The sequence below is a fragment of the Phalacrocorax carbo genome, chromosome 3 (assembly GCF_963921805.1).
Source record: "Phalacrocorax carbo chromosome 3, bPhaCar2.1, whole genome shotgun sequence".
Classification (NCBI taxonomy): domain Eukaryota; kingdom Metazoa; phylum Chordata; class Aves; order Suliformes; family Phalacrocoracidae; genus Phalacrocorax; species Phalacrocorax carbo.
Window position 1 is genome coordinate 38,134,353 of NC_087515.1, and position 21,205 is coordinate 38,155,557.

Sequence of the window (21,205 nt, forward strand, 5' to 3'; positions counted from 1 at the left end):
CTGTTAGAAATGGTAAATGTGTGAGTGTTTTATTGTAGCAAAGCCATATAAAATAGCCGGTCTCAGCTGAGCTGTTGGCCACAGGCAGAGCTGGCGGAGGCACTGTATCAGGGCATAAGGAACCATCAGGACCCAAAGAACAGAATTCTGCTGAGAAAAACTTCATTACAGCTCCAAGCATAAGCACTCAGGCAGAGAAAAAGGCTCCAGTTGGTCTGTGGACACACATGCCACCTGCATGACTGCACCCATGCTGAGTTAACAAATGCAAGTGCCTAATCTTTAATTCAATGCAGTCTTCCAGAAGCTTGTAACTGCTCATTTCTGTGCTGCCAGGAGAGTGTCAGCCTTCCCGGCATGTAACAGAAGTCCAGAATACCTTGTTTAATTAATCTGAGAGCCATGCAGTCTCAGTGTGCCCACCGAGATGCCACTGTGACCATCAAACCACAAATTCTTCCTGTCCAAAACTTGAAATCCGTGCATAGTTCAGAGGAGGGCAATGCCAACCAACAGACGACATAGCGGTGTTTGCCTGCCTCCACCCAACCTTTCAACAACACCTCTGGCCGGTTAAACCTCACTGGCTTCCTGTTCTCCCCTCCAGCAAAGCAAGTGTAATATTTCTCTGTGCAACCCAGAGCAGAAGAAGCCTAGTGAAGCCAGACAACGCCATGCACTGCCCTGCCGCTTTGGGGAAGAATTAGCCACAAGGAAGGAGGAACAGTTGGCCAGCATGTGGGGAGCATTTGCAACACTCAAGAGGGTGATATGCACCAATGCTTACAGAGGCAATTCAGAGACCTTTTGCATCCTTGTAATGCCTGGGTTCTGAATTACTTGTGTTTGCAACAGATTCCCTAGTGTTCATTAAGCATTTCACTAAGGAAGAGAAATCGAACAGGCATGTTGATGTAACACAGGCTCCAAGAGTTCACAAAGATGAGAAGATGAGAGCGTCTTGCTTCCTCTGCCAGCAACACCCTCTTCCATGCTCACCTACCTTGCTGGGTTCCTGCAGGCCACTTGACTTGCCTTATGACACTACTGCAATACATAGTTGCTGCAAAGTCACTTTCAAAAGCTTTTCTTTTAAGTACCTGGGCACAAGGGCCAAAATTAATAGGTTGGGGGGTGGAGGGGATGGGACTAGAACACATGACACAACATGCCTTATTGCTACTTCAAAGCATGTCTGTTCAAGGCTGAGAGCGCAATATTTTATATGTGATTTTACCATCTTTATCACAATTTTGGGTTTCTCTTTAACAGCCACTATTGTTTAAGTGATCTTTGCTGTGAGTGGTGGTGAAATGGAGCCTAGTTTAGAGGACTAGTTTAGATCTTCAGTTCTAGGAGAGAGATTCACCTGTGACTACGTGGGTGTCTTTTGCAGCAAGCAGGCAACAAAGCAGTATGAACCTACACTTACATTTAAAATGTCAATAGGCTGAACTCATTTCAAACCATGTTTTGGACATGGTCCATGTTTAAGACACAAGGCGCTAACACCAGAATAACGTCAAAATTGCTTCTTGCCCTTAAAAATCTTCTGTCCGCTCAACACTCATAAGTTATTTACCTATGCTCAGCAAGAGAGTTCCCGTCACATTCCTGATAGAAGTCCGTGCTCTGATCTCTACCCGAAATACAGCTCGCTTCCAAGCTGCCACCTTTCCTCCTCCATCCTGCAAGCATGTAGACAGCTCAAGGTACCCTTTGTAAGAAGAGGCCTGAAGTACCACGATAAATGCTCCAGTCCCAGACTCTGTGGGACTGGCCTTTGCTCCCCGATCCACAGAGGATATCCCAGTTGTTGTGACAAATGTACCATCTTGATTTTTCCCCATGTAATATTTGGCTTTACTCTTAGTCATGATTCACCTGGATCCTGCTGGTGCTGTATGGAGCAGCTAGGGGAGGACCATTAGCCTCCAAAGAGTTCAATAAAACCTCCTCCTTTTTCTGAGTTGAGAAATCGTTCATACCACACTGGGAAGTCTTGCCTCAAAGTGTGCAGGTGGGGAGGACAAGCAGGGCATAGGTTAAGGGTCAGGTAGCAGGGGGCTGCTTGAATTCATGCTTACAGGGTAGCATAGGAACCAAGTCGGCTCCTTCCCTGGTTGAAGCAACACCTATTGATAATCCCATTATGCATTTCTCTTTCTAATCCAGGCTCAAAGAAGCCTTTCTTTAATATTCAGCTGAAGAGGTACCCAACATGCCTCTCAGCTGCTGAAAACACCCAGGCACAGGCACTGCCCACCGCCTCACCAGAGATTCACCTGCATGCTTACTTAGGTCCACCCACTCACAAGGCTGTTCTTCACTTCTGATCACTTCCTCATTTTGCCTTCTTTCCCCCCCCAAATCAACCACCTCACCTAAATCCCAACCGCTAGAAATGCGCTAAAATTGAAGCACTGTTTTATTTATGTCCTACATGAGCAGAACAGGGGAGCATTTTCCTCCAAAACCCTTCAGACAAATGAACATGGGACATTGCAAACACAAGCAACTATAGCGCAGGAAAACATATGAAACCAATGCATGCTGTTTTGACATACAGACTACTACCTGCGAGAGCACTGTACCCTTTCTGGCATTATGTCAGGACTTGGTAGAGTAGATGGGAGCAATTCCTAGAGCAGTTGTGCTCAAGTACAGGCAGGGAAATGGAGGGAAGAACAGCAAAACAGTGTGAGTACGCAGCAGGAGAGGGCAAAGCAACGCAGGAGGGCTGATGTGCAGGAGGTGGCAGCACCTAATCGTTTTTAAAACGGCTGAAGGCTCAAAAACACACGAGCATTCTCATGACGCAGTCAGCGGCTTTGTTTCTAACTTCTTAACTAGCCAATGTTTTCTTATTTTTAATAAATAACATCTATTTGCACCTATTTTACATTGTCTCAGAAATAGCAATAGTAAGCACTAAACTAATTTTTTTAGAAAGATGCGATGTCGCTTCCAACCTAAACTAGGCAACAGGTATTAGGTTTCCCTGCCCTGTGTCAGCAATAGGGAAAGAATTATGACATGTGCCTCCTTGCTTCATCAGTGTGGTTGAAAGGACAGACGCGGATTGCTATTAAAGCTTATTCACAGACTTTCTTCTTATCTCCAATCCACCATCAGATACTTTAGAGGTGTGTACTAGGAGCAGATTTGCTTGCCATACTGCTGTTCAGTCCGGACAGACTGTAGTCATCGATTCTACTCCAGCCAGAACCCTTGCGCAGAAGATACACACAAAAGTGCATATTGTTGCTTTCTAAAAGGTGTTTTAAAATTTCACATTTCTCAATGACTTCTTTAATGTCTAAAAATTGCTGTCAAATCAGTTGGTCTGTGCAAGATTTTAAGCAGCATGACAAGCATACTAAATATTTTTTTAAACTTTTCTCCATGACAAAGGCCATTCAGAGTAAGTCTTACTGTCTTTACTTTCTCAAGTACTTCTCTTTTAAGCAGAACTTGTGTCTTACAACTTAGTTAAAAATTCTATTTTTCGAGGCAGAGGTGATCTAGTCCCCCCGCCCCTTCCCGTTCTGTCACAACTTCACAGGACCCTGGATACACAGGGAACCCGTCTCAGGCACAGAATTTGCTGTCCTCGCTCATCTGCCACAAGACAGCCCATGAATTCAGGGATAATAGCATCCGCACAGCAGAAGATGCAGGAGGTATTCACTGAAGTTCTGAGCTGCACATAATGACCACATGGACCCTCCTCCTCCCACACACCTTTCCCTCCAGCAGACATTAACTTTTCTTCTTCATTAAACTACTGTTGTCTTCTACTGCCTATTTACCTTGCACGCTTTTCTGAGTGGAATCCCACTGTAAATACATACAGTAAGTGTACAAAAATGGAACCTGAGAAGTGCTGTTAACTGAACTGAGAATTTTCACACTTAGGTGTATTCACAGGAGGACACCTTTTTTTCAGTTGTACTACCTATGCAACAAGTATACAGCGTGAGACTTTTTTTCCCCCTTAATGTAGGAAGTAGAAGAATTTCTGCTAGAAATACAAATTTACCAATACAAGTAAGCGATTGAATTGCTCCCCTACGTTCACAACATTAGCCTTCATAAGAAAGGAGCAGCACGCACCACTGCTGTGTAGCGATGCCCCTGCTGTTAACCACTGTAGTGTTGTAAAGGGGCATGGTAGCACAGGGGCTGCAGGTGACAAAGTGACAAGAAATCCACTTTTGTGTTCAGCTGTAACTTGTGCTCTACCAGAGCGTACTCTACCAGGAGTACGTTGAGAGTCGTAGGTCACCTTTAACAAGTAATTTTCTTCTGCACGTGTCAATATTATCTCCCATGGAAAAATGCGAAACATTTATAAATACCTTTATGGAAAGGCAAAAGCAGACATTCTCGATCAGGCAGGAAGCAAAGGGTTCTTTAAAACTGTTTAATTACATGTTTCGGGTAAGCATAGACAATACAGGAGATTTACCACACTCTTAGGTATTTCCATTCTCTTCTCTAGGCTTGAACTATTCATTAAGGATGTCTCTCAATTAACATCCTTGCTCAATCACTTTTGCTGCAAAGAAGGGTGCTGGAATAGGACTATTGCAGGAAACTTCATTCCATCAAGGCATGATTTTCTGTGGGCTTTTTTTCTCCTTTAATAACCACCTACCAGTCGTTGAAGATATTCTGAGAGAACCCTGCCTTCCAAGATGCCCTGAAGAATGCCCTGAAACCAAACGGTTGGAGTCCTAGAAATGCTGAAGCCCTAGAAGTACTTAAATCAATACCAATATGTATGTTGTAGAGCTGAAATTCTCTTTTTCCTTGGCACTGTGCCACTGATGCCTGGTTTGTGTCCGGACGCTTCTACATCAGTTTTGTTTTCTTCTTCTTTCATTAGCCTTTGGGCTTCTTCCCCCATTTTCTTTTGTTGCTGCGCTGCTTCTCTTTTTTTTTTTTCCCCTTTCTTCTATCTGTTGTTGTCTGCAATTAAAGAAAATGTGAACTGCTAAAGAACACGAGTCCAATTTTCAGCATACTTTAAGTTCCTGTCAGAAATGGGTTATAATTCATAATTTGCCCAAATATTTTACAATCTAAAAGCCACTCAGTTCTCAAGGATTCAGTGTGTCAGGGAGAACGTAGGACAGTTGTAAGGCCCAGAGCTATTTAGACAAATCTAATGCTTCAAGTAACAATACTACCTGTCTTTTTCAAAATCAGACCAAAACAATTTGACTTGCCTAGGACATTGGCTTGTGTCCCTCCTTCCCCTCAGCAGAGGCATCAGAAGCTATCCTCTTTGTAATGCAAGTACTACAAACATTTTCTTCATGATCAGATGAGATGACAACTTCTAATGTTCCTTTTCATGTATTCAGCATCTGTGTTGTATTCTATTGCTCAGTACAGATAGAAACAATAGCCTTTAAGGAAAAAAAAATTAAAGTCTACGGTTGTGTATCCTTTTAGCATTATTTCTTATCACTGCTATAAAACCCCAGACATCATTACCTGCTAGCTCAGAGAATCTGTCGACAGAAATAGGTTTCTAATTTCAACAAATACATGGCTGACTAGAGCAAAGGAAAAAAGTAACCCCCAAATCCACTTGTTTTATTCCCCACTTCAGCTAGAACACATCACTGAGTGGCGCTGGGGCAACAACTGGATCCATACTCCAAGTGCCACGTTGCAGCTCTCTCCTCGATTGCATAAGTAGTAACAGAATGATGTTAGGAGGTCGCTCCGGCTTCGCATTCAGTTTATTAGATTAGAAAAATCTGTCAAGCTGCTTGCAAGAGGACTTAAAAATAAAAGTGAAGCTTCATTAGTTTGAAAAGGTGAAATTTAACACAGATTCGGTAAGAATAAAGATGTGCTTATTAAAAGAGAATCAAGCATTCTCATTGACAAGGCCGAAAGGAGTTAACTTTCAACATGCCTAAACTACCCGTGCGCATCCACATCAGTGTGTAAAATGCAGAGAATTAAAAGCTGTCATCACTGGATGCAGCCGTGTCTGGTAGATGCCAACTATGGACAAACTGGACACACAAAACTTAGAAGTATTTGAGGTACAAAGGCTTCATATTATCTTTGGACTGGGCAGGACAGGAGAGGGACTGCACTTATTCAGTACCTTCACGGTTTCCCTTCATTGATTATTAATGGCCAGAAGTTTCCCTGTGCTCTGTTAAGCTGCTCTGCTGTCTGTCATGGAAGAATGAAATTAGTAATTTGCATCAGGATCTACCTCCCAAGTTAACGGAATTCCCAACGGTGTTTTTGAGGTGATGACCCACTGTTGTACATTCCACCAGAAGGCCAGATAGGTGACAGTGCTGTCAGTCTAGCATATGCAGAGTAATAATGTTTGCCACTTTACAGTAGCAGATTTTTGTATGTTCCCTGCACCTCTGAACCGATGCAGAAAGGAAGACGGTATATGCGCGCTAGCCTGCATGTAAAGGCAGCGGTATTCCAAAAAGCCACATGAGGCGTTAAGCAGTGCTGCTATTCATTTGCAATTGTGAAGTGAGGACAGTCACAGCAGATCATGTTTCTGCCCCACCCTATAAACTGCACAACACACAACTCCTCTGCACAGAGAGGTGGTTTCCATGCACTCCGCTGGCTGAGTGATTTTATTGGACTTCAGTAGCATCCAGATGAGAGGAGACCTTCACATTACCTCAGACAGAGGAACTGAAGTCACTGAAAAATAAATACAAGCAATAAATACAACCACAAAGTGATTACCTTTTCACTGCTCTTTTACTTGGTCATTATTCCAAACATTGATCTCTATTCCAAACTTCCTACACGTACTCAACATAAAGCTACGACCTTTCAGGCTCAGAAGAGGTTTCGTTTCTCAATAAAGAGGCACCTATGATGAACTACAGCCACATGTGACTCATTCTTTCTGGGTTCCAAAGCAAGAATTTGAGCGGAGTTTGGATGGAATGATGCAAGCTGTTTAAACCAGGGAAGTATTCATTCCTGATGTCAGCCTTGCTTTGCATTCCTAACACAATTTATGCCCGGGAAAACCCAACTCATTGGTTAACAGAACACTAATTATAAGCACTGATAGCACACTGTTAGCAGACCTTCTTATTCCAGCGTGGTTTTACTTACTGTAGACCTACTGAATAACTGTAAGAAGAACGACTTCATACTATTCTTTCACTTCAACACGATTATAAATGTACAAAAAACATTTTCACACACGAGACATTTTATACAGTGCTGCTTATTCAGCCAAAGAGCATTTAGCTTCACTGTTCCTGTTGGGAAAAAAAATAAATTTGTTGGCATTTAGAAAGTCTAAAGGTGCAGATAGGTATCTACAATTTGCAGAAGCAACCAAGTTCTAACTAACTTCAATTAACCGAAAATCCAGTTTAAAGGAAAATCCAGTTTATCGTCCACTAGGTTGATCACTGCCTGGAAAATCTGGGTGCATCTCAGCCCAGAATCTGCTGGGGAGTGGGGAAGAAAGAGACTACAGGAACTTTGCAGGCACTAGTAGCCTACTGCTCAGCACTGTCTTCCAGAACGCTTTGGTCTCCAGGAAGCCATATTGGGCTTATTTCAACTGCTGCACATACATACCAAGCCACCAGAGAAAAGGTCACAGGATATAGTCTTCCCTGTTACTTAACGGAACACAGCCCTCCATTACTACACAAAAATGCTTCCAGTCTAAGACACTTCCAGATATTAACTGAGCACCAATAGGTACCCAGACACGGGCAGCTAAGGGAGATCCTTACTTTCTCTGCACATGGATTTCATTCTCAATAAGCACTGCTGGAGTAGAGTCAGCATTAAAACGGCTGCAGGCTCAAAAAAGCATGTATTTTTGTTCTTAAAAACTCGGATCACAGAAACATCTCCTGTGTCTAGTTTAAACGAGTTGAAGATGTTGTTGTGTCAGCTTGAGGGTTTCTAATGTTATTTTTAACTCTTTCAGAGGGAAATGAGCGCGCACATGTCACCCTCCGTGAGCGAGGATGCCGTGCCCAGGCTGAAGCCCGCGCTAACCTCGAAGCTTGCATCCCGGAGTTGAGCACAGAGAGGCGTCACCCTGTGAAGGCTTGGTGTGTTGTAGCAGTTGGTGCTGTGAGGCCTGGCGGCTGGCAGCAGGGGGGAAGCGGCTGCTGGGGGTGCCCTCATTTGCATAGCCCAGCCCCCTCCGCGTGCATCGGAACGCCTGGGTCCCCCCCGTGGCAGTTTTTGACCGGTCCCTGCCAGTTGGGTCAACGGACCCAGCGCAGGCGGCGGATCCCGCTGGGGCTCCTCTGCCTGGGGTAAATCCCTCGGTATTTGTGATTCAGGAGAGGTGAAAACCGAATCTACGGGTCTCCTTGGACAACCTTCAGGAGCTGTGGGCTGCAGATGGGGGGGCGCCCCCCTTGTCTGCCCCAGTGACTGGTCCCATTGCTGATCAGAAGTGGAACAGCTTTAACAGGTGAATCTGCCGTTTCTCTCCTGGCCGTTGTGGGAGCTGTTTCGGGGGTGAGGGAGTACCTTGAACTCACTGGTTATATTGACGAACTCTCGGTTGCCTAAATATGGGACCGAGGCTGGCTCAGACATGGGTGTCTACATTAGAGACATCCATGCTTAGTCAGATGAATCCCACCCCGATCTCCTGTGTTCCTCATCAGGTCTATGACAGCTCTGCTGTTAGCCTTTACTGAAGCCAAGTACGGTTTCTGTCTCTTTTCTTTTTCTTTTTTTTTTTTTTTTGGTTTTTTTTTTATGTTTGTTTTGTTTTGTTTTGTTTAACAGAAAGGAAACCCAGTCTTAGACATTCATTTGCGGAAGAAAGTTTGTGTTTGAAGATCACACTTGGATCTTCAAGTAAGTCTAATTAGATGCCTTTTCCTCTCCTGTTCATCCCTGATAGGCTTGGGCACTGTCCGTTTGTCCTGTTTCTGAGGACCGCTGCCCAAGGCAGCTAGCATTGCACATGGACAGCCTGTATCTCCCGTTGCACCGTGAATTTTGTTAGCAGGAGCGAAGAATTTTTAGGGTATAAGCTAACTGAATTGCACTGAAGTGAAAAAAGTGCTGTGTAACTTCCAAGAGATAAGAACGGAATATAATTGGAAGACAAATATTTTGAGCAAAAGATGCTGAAAAAGCATCTTTGAAAAATTATTAGCATAGCGCTATGGTTTTTTATTTAGGATTTTTATATGTTTTAGATTTAGAGTTTGAATTTCAACAAATTGAGTTGAATTGGTGTGGATAACATATTCAAAGGGCCACGTATTTCTTTCAAAGAAGAATAAACAAAGTAGCACCTACAAAGACTGTTTTGGCTTTCAAGTGTTTTGTATTTTTGAACCCAAATCTGCAAGTTCCTGTTAAATTAAAGTGTTCTAGAAAAATGTCACAGATTGTATGATCCACCCTTTCTAAAAAATTATTGTTGATGTTGCTTAGTAGGGACGTGGTTGGGCTGAGGCCCCTCAAGACATATATCTCCTTTTGTTCAGAAGACTCTCGGGCTGCAGCAGGCACCCAGACATCACAGAGATAATAGAGGATCCCGAAAAGAAGTCAGCAAGTTACAAAGGAGGAATGGGCAAGTAGAAGGCGAAAGCCTGAATCCCATCTGTCCTAAGCAATGATGTGCTCAGCTCTGGGCTGGTGGCACAGGCCACCTACAATTCAGGGTCTCGGGCACAAATCTTGCGCACTTAGGTGCTTATGTCCTTCCTCACAAAGGAAAAGAACATTAAAAGGAGATGCCTGTTACTTAGTTCAGTAAAGGGAAAAGAAACTTCTACTTAGATCTGTTTGCCTCTTTTGGAGGCTGGACTTGAGCACAAAGGAGACGAGTGCCCTAGTAGCAGGCTGCTGAGCAGGCTGAGGGGATGCAGGGAGTCTGCTCCCAGGGAAGCTCTTCCACTTTGTATAATCTAGTTACTCTTTTATTGGGGGTTTGAAGCCAAGTACCCAGCAGGCACACCATAACTCTTCTCTCTCTCTCTCTCTCTCTCTCTGGCCCATTAATTGTCCTGATACCACTCCAGATCTCCTGAAAGTGGGACGCCAACTGTTAAAGGGAGATTCTCGCCTCAGGATGCCTGCAACCTCAAGCTCAGCCTTGCGCGTGGTCCGTGAGAAAGCCACGGCTCCAACTGCAAATCTGAGTAAGTAGGGGATGCAGATATGGGACTTTTGCAGGGAGCGCCTCAGCCGCTGGGCTGTTGGACAAGGTGAGACCTGTGCCAGCCAATTCACCTTTTAGTGCCAAATGCCTTTTGATAGAGATGCAGGTCTCCTGGGGACTGTGGGGACATGCTCCTCCTCCATCGGGAAAAGATGGCTGAGCTCCTGGCGTAAGAAGGGCACTGAGGTTTAGAGGTCAGAGTTGAGGCAGGTATGGAAGATGGCCAGAGCAGTGATCTTTAGTAAAAAAAAAAAAAGTCTTTTTTATATTTAAGAAGCTTTTTTCTCTCTTCTGCTCATTCGTTATGGAATATGAGTCAAATAAGAGAAACCGATGCTATACACACTGCACGCTCTTAAGTATTTGTTTTAAAATATGTGTGAGGTCAAGCTGGAACAGGCTTTGCAATTTGTGTATCTACTGCAGCAAATGTTCTGCTCTTTCTGGCTGTTTTCCGTGGTTTTCAGCCCGCTTCACCTGTATGGAAGGAAATACTGTGCCTATGGAAAGGCCATTATAGATGTTCTCTTAGGAGATTTTTTTTTTTTCTTGGTGCTCTGCTTGTAATTTACAATCTGTATTATTTATGCCAGTGTTGAAAATAGTTTTCTGATGCCCTGCTTAAAATATTCTGAACATACTCCAGCTACATTCTACTATGAGCACTTCCACCAAACATCAGTTTTTATTTAAAGTAATTTTTCATGACATAACATGCATCATAGCCAGAATCCTGTGTTGCTGTTAAATGGTTTTCTTTACAGTTTTCCAGCTGTATTCCTCCTCCCCATGGTAGAGTGTTGCCAGACTGATTAGAAGACACAAATTGTATTCCCTTAATCTTCCTTCATAAACAGTGCCCTGTAATCCTGTCATCATTGTTGTTGACCTTTTTTGGAACCCCGCCTTTTTAAAGAGAATCCTGGGATTTGAACTGTTTGAACTGTTTTCTGAGAATGGATAGATTATTTCCTTTTCTGTTTTCCTCTACATCCCCTCTTTTTTTTTTGTCTGCCATTTTCTTATGTTCAAAGCGGAGTTATGCAAAGAATTGATTTGGGGTTTGCTGCCAAATCAAAACATTAAAGAAAACCTTTCTCTCAGACTGAACAAAGACAATCTTCAATCTAAAATATTTAGAATGCTTAGAGATATTTTAATGCTTTAATTAATGTACTTAATTTAATTCAATAAATTTTAAATTTGTTTAATTAAATTAGAATATTTAATTATATTTTTAAAATACAAAATTTTAAAGATTAAAAATGGAAAGGATTTATTTTGAATCAAGAATTAGTTAAATTAAAATAATAAAACTATCAAAATATTTGTCCCCCTTTTTTAAACTCAGCCATAAACAACTAAGCAGGTCTTTGCAGATAGCGGTGGCATTTTGAACATTTGCTTGCTTTTACGTACGTAGCTATATAAATCCTGGGGAAGCTCTGTTTTAGATGCCTTCAGTCTCTTTTGGTCCTCACCTGTCGTTATGATTCCGAGATTAGGAAGAGCCTGGAAGAAGGGGGAAATGCATGCCCAGTCCCTGTTCCAATAAATAAACCACAATTATGAACAGAAAATAAAACCCAGCATCTGATAGAGCAACTAGGCAGAGGTTGCCCAACTTTGCCCAAAACTCTAGACTGTAGAACTTACTTTTCTCAGGTGTGTTGGGTGCAGGGGTTAGGCAGGGTCTCCTGATGGAGGCAGGGGAGCTGTGGGAAATTCAGGCCTGTTTGGATTCCACTCTGTAGCAATGGGTGACAAAGACGTGCAGGCACCCTCAACTGGGTGAATCTGTGGAGGAGCTGGAGAAGGCCCTGATAAGCTGAGAGGACAGGAACCCCATCTCCTCCCCTGGTTCTTACAGCTGGACGCAGTGCGTGCCCCAGGTGGCGTGATGGGGAGATGATGTGCAGCCTCCTCCCAGTTCAAAGCTAAATCTGGCCCTGCAAATCCCAGGTGGATCCTTTCTCCAGTAAAGCAGAGAGCAGAAGAGAGCTTTCCTTGGGCTGCTTTTGTGTGGACCCTGATGTCTTCTGTGTAGTGTGAAACACCCACCCTGGTCTTTAGAGAGGAGCCAGGCACCGAGCTCTTCAGTGCTTTTAAAGCTGACCTGCTTCTAGGCATGCCCAGAAACAAGATTTTCACATAGCTGAGACACTCTGCTGATTGAGAGCGGGATTTCTCAAGTGAGGTGGCAGATAGGGAGAGTGCTACTTCCAAAATTCCCCCCGTGGAGCTGGGGACCTGGCATCCTTTCATAAATCCTGCTCCAGCCGCTGCAAGGTGGACATCGCTTCCCCAAGGAGCTTGAAATATATTACTTTTAATGTGTTGTAACAAAACAGTAGATGTACCTTATAATACCGTATCTTAGGTGTACTGTTATGTAAGTTGTGTTGAAAGGAAATGAAAATTCTGCAGAGTTTGTTTTGTATTTTATTTGGATTACAAGCCTTGTCTTGCTTCCATGTTGAGGCATTTCATTACAGGTCGCCTGTTCCTCCCTTCTGAAATTCTGTAAGTAATAGGAAGCTGTTGGCTTTCGAAGTCTGGGCACCTGGCAGGCTGTGAGTGTTTGCTAAAGTTGGCAGAATACGGTGTGACCGCAAACCCTCAAGGATTAATAGGCTGAAAAAGCACAGGCTTCATGTCTGTCCTTAGTGTTCCTTAATGCTAAGAGTGCTACTGGGGGGAAAAACAAGCAAATGACAGCAGTCGTAACTTGACATTCATTGCTTTGAGACCCGCCTTGTCTTTCTTTTTAACTATAGAAATATAGTTTAGGCAACCAATCAATATACTGGGTAGGGTTTTACTGTTCGTTTCAGTAGATGGCACTTGATCTCTATTATTTTTTTTGTAATAATTTCAAGGTGTGCGTTACAGTAAATGTTTGGCTAGCTTTATGACAAATTTTGCTTTTGATCCTGGGATTGCAGGGCTGCTTAGTTAGTTACCTCTCGGATATGTTTCTCATTCTGGTGGTTTTCTCTTCCCTGTTGAAAACAGGTAAAACTGATTTAAAATGTTTTATGCACATTATAATGAAAACCATGTGCCTTCTATTAAGGGTGATTGTGCAAAAGCTTTCAGCTGAATCAGGTTTAGCATGTGATTTCATGCGTTTGCATATATGCTGTGGACACATACCTGCAGCATTTGCTGCTGTGAATGCATGCCTGCGGGGTTTGTTGCTGTGCACCAGCCAGCCTCTCTCCTCCTTGTGCATTGGAACCAGATTTAGGAGATGTGTTGAAGAGGCCTCTGAAAGCCCTTTGTTAAACTTCTGCCACCAACATAACGGGACGGCTGGCATGTTGACCTAGTCTATGACGGAGTTCACTCCCTTTCTGTGTCCTGTTAAGTCATCCCTGCCAAAGATGATGTTTTCCAGCTTCTAAAAGTACTTCTGACCAGCCTATTCATTTCTATTCAAGCAGACCAGGTAGTACTGCCAGGTATATGAGAAAACTCCTGAGGTGACACCACATGCTTCCTTATTAAAGACTTGTCCATAGGTGGATTTACACATCACAGAGGTTTTTCCAAAACTGTCATATACAAGTTGAGTATCATGTTATACATCTATTGGTATTCCTTGAACCTCCAGTCTCAATGTTTCTAATGAGGTTGGAGTAGCAAAGTAGCATCCTTCCATCTCTGATCGAAAGAGCCTTTTGGTTTGAACAGAAAGATAAGTTGTCCAGACTGTTGTCTTCTCCGTGAACATGTGTTCCCCCAGCAAAGGTCATTTCAGGATGAGAAGGGAAAATTGCTGGCAGCTGTTCTAAAGTGGTGTTAGAAGAGCTCAAACTGCATATAGAATCACAAAAAAGAATTAGGTCAGGCTAATTTCCGTACGAAGAATCTCTGTAAGGTATATAAAGCAGGAAAAAAACCCCACCTTGTAATGCTCTTTGTCTGTTCCAACATCTGCTCGTGGCTGCTCTGCAAATCCATGAATTAAAAACAATGAAGAAAAATGCTGGCTCAGGATACAGTGATATGCAGAGTCTACATGATGGCTCTCAGCCAATCTCAGTAATTAGTTTGTAGTGACTGTTTTTAGAGATGAGCTTGACTGACTGTGGTTTCACGGCATACACAAGCCACATTCCGTATTTATTTGGAGATCTGCAGTGCTTATACTTTGCATGAATGCAGCTCAGATTACTACCAAAGCTATAGTATTTAGATGAGATTGGAAAACTGCTTAATGAGATAAATTTTGATTATTTGATAACAAACTTTCTTCCAAAGGAAGAAAAGTAGGTGAACTAGATGAGCAAAAATCAAGATGCATAATTAGTTTAGATCACACAACCAGCAGTATGAATTGAGGGGGTCAAGTAAAATCAAGTTTAGATCTAAATGCAGGGAAGCAGGATCTGCGTTGAAGTTCTTCCCCAAAGTCTTCTGCCTGGCATTGAGCTGGAAGTCTCCTCACCCAGCAGGTTTGAACAGTTGATGGTCACCCACACTGAAAGTTTTGCTCCACGTCTTCTCTGACTGCATGTTTGCCAGCTGCCAATTTATCAGCCGTTACTGCGCTGTGCAATCAGCTGCAACGTGATTAACAGATCTGTCTGAGGAGAGGGCACAGGCAAGCAGTCAGGTAGATGTCCACCCAAGAGTGATAAGTGATAGCTTCTTTGGCCAGCGCAGTGGGATAGGGGAGGGGATGCTGATGCCAGGCATTGCTGTGCTCAGGTTCTCACTGTCATTCTGGGAGCACAACTTGCAAGTCTGCGCTTGATGACTAAACTGCATATACAATAAGAGGGGGTGGTTAGGTACTACAATCCAAGATTCACAGCAGAGAGCATGCCGGGCAGGAACGCACCTCTACCAGTCCACAGGAGAGGCCAGAGAGGCGTGCCCGTCTCCCAGATTTGGCCACCTACTTGTACCCTGCTTGCGCCCATGCACGTGCCTCACATTCACTCTGAACCTCTGTACCAGAGCCAGACCACCTCTGTGAGTGCCAGCAACCAGCACGTTTCATTGCTTTGAACTATGGCCAGCACTGGTGCTACCACCCACCCTGTTCTGTGTGGCAGCTGCGCAAGTAGAGGTCAGGGAAAAGATCTGAGTTCAGTGCCCTCCTTAGACCAAAGGAGTTCAAATCCACACCTCTCACAAGAGTTCTGAACCACTGCAACCTACAGAGCATCATCAGCTTCCTCCACTGGCTTTAGACCTCGGGGTAGTAGAGGGTATCTGTCGGACACGGGCAGCGGCAGAGCACATGGGAGCAGCTTCTCTGTCACACAAAGAATAGAGCAGTCTACGTGGAGGAGAGTCCTGATCCTTGCTCCCAGGATTATATCTGCATTTACGCAGTTACTGTTGGATGTGAAATTTATAGCAAAGTGCAAGGCAAGAGTCTCATGTATAGTAATAGTAAATCGCATAGTAAGTCAAAGGCCAGGGACTGGAACAAAAACACGCTGCCAGCTGAGCTTGACACTGTGAATTGAGTGCATTCCCTGCTGGCAGCCTTTGCCCTCAACATGGGTCGTTTTTTAAAGGGTGTTATCTGAAGAAAAGCCGGAAATGCTGAAGCAAGACTTCATCACTTCTGTGCAGCTTCTTTTTCTTACATTTGTTCGTGCATGTGAGCAGTCTGGTGTTCTTTCCTAGATTGCTTGTGGTGTACAAAAACAATCTTGCAGGAACAACCCCGTATTAAATAGAAAAGAAGTAGCATTAATGTTTCCTGGAAATATTACTGCTTATGCTGTTAAAGATTGAAACTGGAGATGTAGCTGTGAGTTAAAAGTTTTAAGATAAATTAAACTTAGTCTTTTAAAAATACAGATTCTTTCAATAAAGGGCATTACAACTGAATTATCTCTACTTTTCCAGCTGTTTCTAACGGCTTTGCTGGAAGTTCTTATGCAGTCAGGCCCCCTCTCTTCCCTTGGGGTCTCTAAATAAAGCTATCTACAGGGACAGCACGCTACTTATTCCTCCATCAGCTGCACTGGAGTGGTGAACTTATATTTTTTTGTGTTTTCGTCTCTTTGCTGTGTAACAGGATGCTTTTGAAGGCACAGAAGCTCAGCAAATTGAAGTGCTTTACATTCTGAGGACAAGCTGTCTCTGTCAGCGCTGTTTCATTTACAGCTCTGTTTCACTGGGTGACTATATGCAAACCTAGCATCAAGAATGATTTCTATATCTATATATACACACACATAGATATATATTAAGAGGTCATGTTTATGGAGTCAGAAGATAGGTAGTTCTGTGGTTTCTATACTTTGGCAGCTATGAAAGAGTGGTGAAGTTGCAAATAAGAAAGACTTACACCAAAAGACTAAATTAGCTTAAAAGATTTACTAAACTCAGATGCATCCTGAGTTTTAGGAATCCAGTTCTGCTCAGCTGTCAGTGTTCCTGTCACAGATATTACTTACACTTCTTCCTTTTTTCTATGTTGTAACCTTACCATTTAGATAGCACATGGACAATCAAATGCACACAGGAAAGTTTGAGCTTTATTCTTATAGAAGGAAAAATATTACATGCTCAAGTGCAAGCAAAATTTGACTTTTGAGGCCAGAAGACCATGCCACAAGGTATCCAACCATCTGTAATGGCTATAAATAGCAGACTGGGATGCTATACTCCAGGCATGCATGTACGGTTGTTGTGTGGCTCTGTGTAAGAAATGTATATACTGGCTCCATAGACATAGGTACGTATGTGATGGGGTTGCATACTGTCCTGGCAGACCAAGTATACCTAAGCTGTTCTACCTTGCCCAGCCAATTGCAGTGCTGTGGCAGGATGGTGTTAGCTCCCTAAGCAGTGGTCCTCCAACCCATGGGGCAGATGTGCACACACGTCTGACGTACCGTCACTGCCTTTTCTGCCTCTGCCTGGGTTGTGCCAGCTGGCACTGCCTGCGCTCCTCATCGTGGGCAGCACAGCATGCAGTCGTGGGGTTGCAGGCTCCCCTCTCCCCTCCATGTCAGCTAGAGCTAGGTGACTGTAGTGGTGCTGTCAGGGCAGCAAGGAGGCTAAAAGGCAGTGCAGAAAGCATGATGCTGTTTGCAGCACTCTCTTAGCTCAGTGCCGTTGCCCACTGAGCAATAAAGTGCAGGGACAGCACTTGATACTGCACTATTTCACTCCAGTGTCTTGCAGGCAAGAAGCAATCCTGGAAAACGTTGCAGCACTTTGTTGGCCATCGCTGTGTTGTTCTTCCCGTTGCACAGAGCGGTGCACAGCTCTGCTCCTAGGGAGTGGGTGTGCTGCCGCTTGTAGCCTGCTGCAAGGTGGGCTGGGGCCAGAGCGACGGGCCTCTCAGTGTTGGATGCCATTACGTGTGGCAAGAGCATTTCCGTCAGAGCATGGTGCCAAGTTGTCTTGCCTGCCAGCACTGTGACACTGAGTGGCTGCAGCATGGAAATATATGTATGAATGAATTTCAAATGAGAAATTCATGATGACTGAATATGTGGTATCCTTTGTGGGAAATGGTGGGTAAGACACTCCTCTTAGTCAGGGGAGTCTCAGATCAGGGCAAAACAAGTGTTATAGCCAGTTCAGACAAAAGAAATGGTTTTTGAGAAACGGCAGCCTCTTTCATGGTTAATGCTGCTTAGGTGGGTTGTTCTGGGACTTAGATGTGTGAGCTTTCGCAATCACATTGTCACAGCAACAAAAGTAGTCAACTGGGGTACAAGACGTGCACATCACCATCAGTTCTGCAAAGGATTTAAGAACGACTGTGCAGCTGAAGGTTTATCCACCCCAGTGGGGGATGATGGTATCTGCAGATGCATCATGGAAAATATAGCAAAAATGGGGTTCATGGTAAGTCTGCAGCTGCTGGCTGGGGGTGTCTGTGCGTGAGACGGCGCCCAGAAATTCTCAGGTGAGAGATGCTCCCCCTGACCAGCTGTTTAAAGGCTGTTGGAAAGTTATTTCCATTCCCTCAGATTAAAGTCATCGTACAATATTGTGGCTTTGCAGTGTAAGGCCCAGATATGGCTTTGGACATCTGCCATTTGAGTGACAGACTGAAAAAAATCCTAACTTTAGGGTGGGTATTTTTCCAGGTGATAAGACTTTCTTAGTGGCTCTACCTACTACTGATTGTAGCAAAATGTACATGCCCTGTACATGCCAGGGCTTGGGAAATAAAAGCTGTGATCCATAGAAAGTCAGAAATCAGGTAGATGGCTTAACACCCCAGAAGCACTTGAGAGCCGCGCGTGATTATTGGACTGATTTAAGGCTATTAGAACTGCTTTACTGTCCTTCTGTGTGCCACGAGAACCTGCATATGTGTGTACATACGCAGACGCATATACCCTATTAGCCTATACACACGTATATGTACATATGCATGTATGTGTACATCGTCTCAGAGACCAAAATGGAAGCGGCTTTTCCCCCAGCGCGTAGTGTTTTCCTATGGTTTAAAGCAAGCGAAATCTACAGTTACAGTTGTGTGCTGCTGCAGGAGCCACGTGAGCAGCCTGATTCTTGTATTGACGGCTGTAAGAAAGCAAACAGGTGGTCACAACAAATGTTCCTAGCCGTGTCCTAAAAGGGCTTCTTTAGTGTGAGGGGTTTGTGTCCAAATGGTTTTTCTCTGCTCTTGTTTAAGTGCCACTTCTGAAGAAATGTTGCAAATCCAGAACAAATCACGTGCTTGACATCAGGGTTGTTGGAAAATTCATGCAACTGCTAAAATTCACACAGGATGGGCAAAGGGATGATGCTTGTTGTTCATCGTGATTTTTAAAACAGCCTTTGAGTTATGATTTCCACTGTGTTTTTACTCGTCCCTTTTCTTTTCCAGGGATTAAAACCAATTTTAGCTCTTCAAGCAACACAGGCTGTACCTCAGTGCCTGAAGCCCATGTGTCGGCTGCTGGAAGCAAAAGGTCTTTTTCTCACAAGTAAGCAAAGCCATTTTTCCTGAAGAGTGAGAGAGTTGCTAGTGCAGAGATAGACTACTATGTAAGGCCTTGCAGCTAATACATAAAATAGCACTAGTGTGAGTTTTGAAACAATTGGGCTAACACTATGCTCTTGGGCAGCACTTACACTGATGAGAACTGTAATATGAGAAAGGGGAAAAAAAAACTATATTTTTTGAGACCAAAACATGTCAATAGGCCAGATCAGCCGACAGGTATTTTTGTGTTGTTTGTTCATAACAAGTATGGGAGATACCCTCAGGTAAGACAGAAGAGACTTCAGCTGGAGTGGAGGAGGAGGCAACTGGGTATATGTTGCTTAACAGCAGTACCTCTAAGAAGTTAACCTTAACCTTTTGGTCTTATCACTGTTTTCTCTTTGTAATAAACTGTCAGCTTGGCATGTGCCTTTCCAGGTCATGACCTTATTTTTTGTAGGAAGAAGTAGACAATATTGCCTTTGATGCTTTTGTATTCAACACCCTTGCCCAACCTTTCTGTAACTAAAACTATATGCAAAAAAAAAAAAATATAAAAAAATGAGTTATCTATCTAAACAAATCTTTCAGGAAAGATTTCTGTAAGATTTCTCCCTATCATTTGTGAAGTGCAAATCCAGAGAGCTTGTGAATGCGAGGATGAGGACATTTGGGTGGAGCAGCGCACATTGTGCTCCACCCACAAAATCCCTGATGGTTACATTTTTTGGAGTAGGTGGAAAGAGTTCAGATTGACAGGACGGGTTTCCTGCCCTTTGTGGAAGTGCTGGCAGGCAGGCCGGGACTGGCAGTGGGATACCTCTAGGCTTAAGTCACACAGATGTCTCTGAGGTCGGAGTGTGCCCCAGCACACAGAGATTGTCAGAATGATGCTTAATGAGCAGTTTCCTATCTGTGTCATGAGACTGTTCATTAGAAAAATAAACATTACCTAAGCACTCTCTAGATTAAATCTAACCAGTAAAGGTACTGGCCGGGGGTGCGTGTGTGTGTGTGAAAAATACTAAGTATCATATGAAGCCCTAAAATCACCTTACTTGCAGTAAGATTCTGTATCATTGCATGTATTTCTGTGCATTTAAATGTAACTTCAAATTAGAGCATCCTGACCCACTTAATTAGACAGAAGTCCTCTGTAATAATGCTCCTTCAATTGCATTGCTGCATTATGCACAGTCTATGTGAATTCTGCCTCACCCAAGAGTTGATGCTGTACTGTACGAAGTGGAAGGAGAGGTCTCCTTTGCGATATGTTCTCTTTTAACTGTTTGACTCCACTTCCTCTGAAAAATCTCAGTGTTGTCACAAACCACAGTCCCGCACTTCATTGTAAAATAATTATAAAATCACCCAAACCACAGCAGTGTGATGAAGGTTTGCAGCAGCCACTTTCCGTATAAACTGTTCCATTTTCAGAGGGGGGACGAAACCAAGTTAGGGAATCTTGAGAAGAGTTCTTGCTTCATAGTGCTGTGGTATTTAAATTTTTATGTTCAGGCCTCTTTGGTTGGCTGGATTTGCCTTTTTCTTTTCTGAAACCAGCCCTTTCATTACAGTTGAGAAGAACAAATTCCATGAGAGGATGTAGGTAGCAGTGTAGCAGTGCAGGAAGACAAACCAAGCGAGCAAGCGAGGAACCCACCTTGGGGAGCTGTGCTCAGAGCACCTCAGTCCTTTGGCAGTTGCCAGCAGCACAGATAGCAGTTGCTTTCAAGCCCACAGTCGACAGTCAGGTTATTTAATAAAGAGTGGAAAAGAAAGGTAGATACGTATGAGGAAACAGGAAGGAAGGAAGGAAGGAAGGAAGGAAGGAAGGAAGGAAGGAAGGAAGGAAGGAAGGAAGGAAGGAAGGAAGGAAAGGAAGGAAGGAAGGAAGGAAGGAAGAAGGAAGGAAGGAAGGAAGGAAGGAAGGAAGGAAGGAAGGAAGGAAGGAAGGAAGGAAGGAAGGAAGGAAGGAAGGAAGGAAGGAAGGAAGGAAGGAAGGAAGGAAGGAAGGAAGGAAGGAAGGAAGGAAGGAAAGGAAGGAAGGAAGGAAGGAAGGAAGGAAGGAAGGAAGGAAGGAAGGAAGGAAG

At 43.7% G+C, this 21,205-nt stretch overlaps 1 protein-coding gene across 1 annotated transcript in view; it reads right to left on the reverse strand.

Moving 5' to 3' along the window:
* MRPS5 (mitochondrial ribosomal protein S5) overlaps positions 1–21,205 on the reverse strand; it is a 1,175,798-nt gene that overhangs the window by 650,972 nt on the left and 503,621 nt on the right. The window lies entirely within an intron of this gene.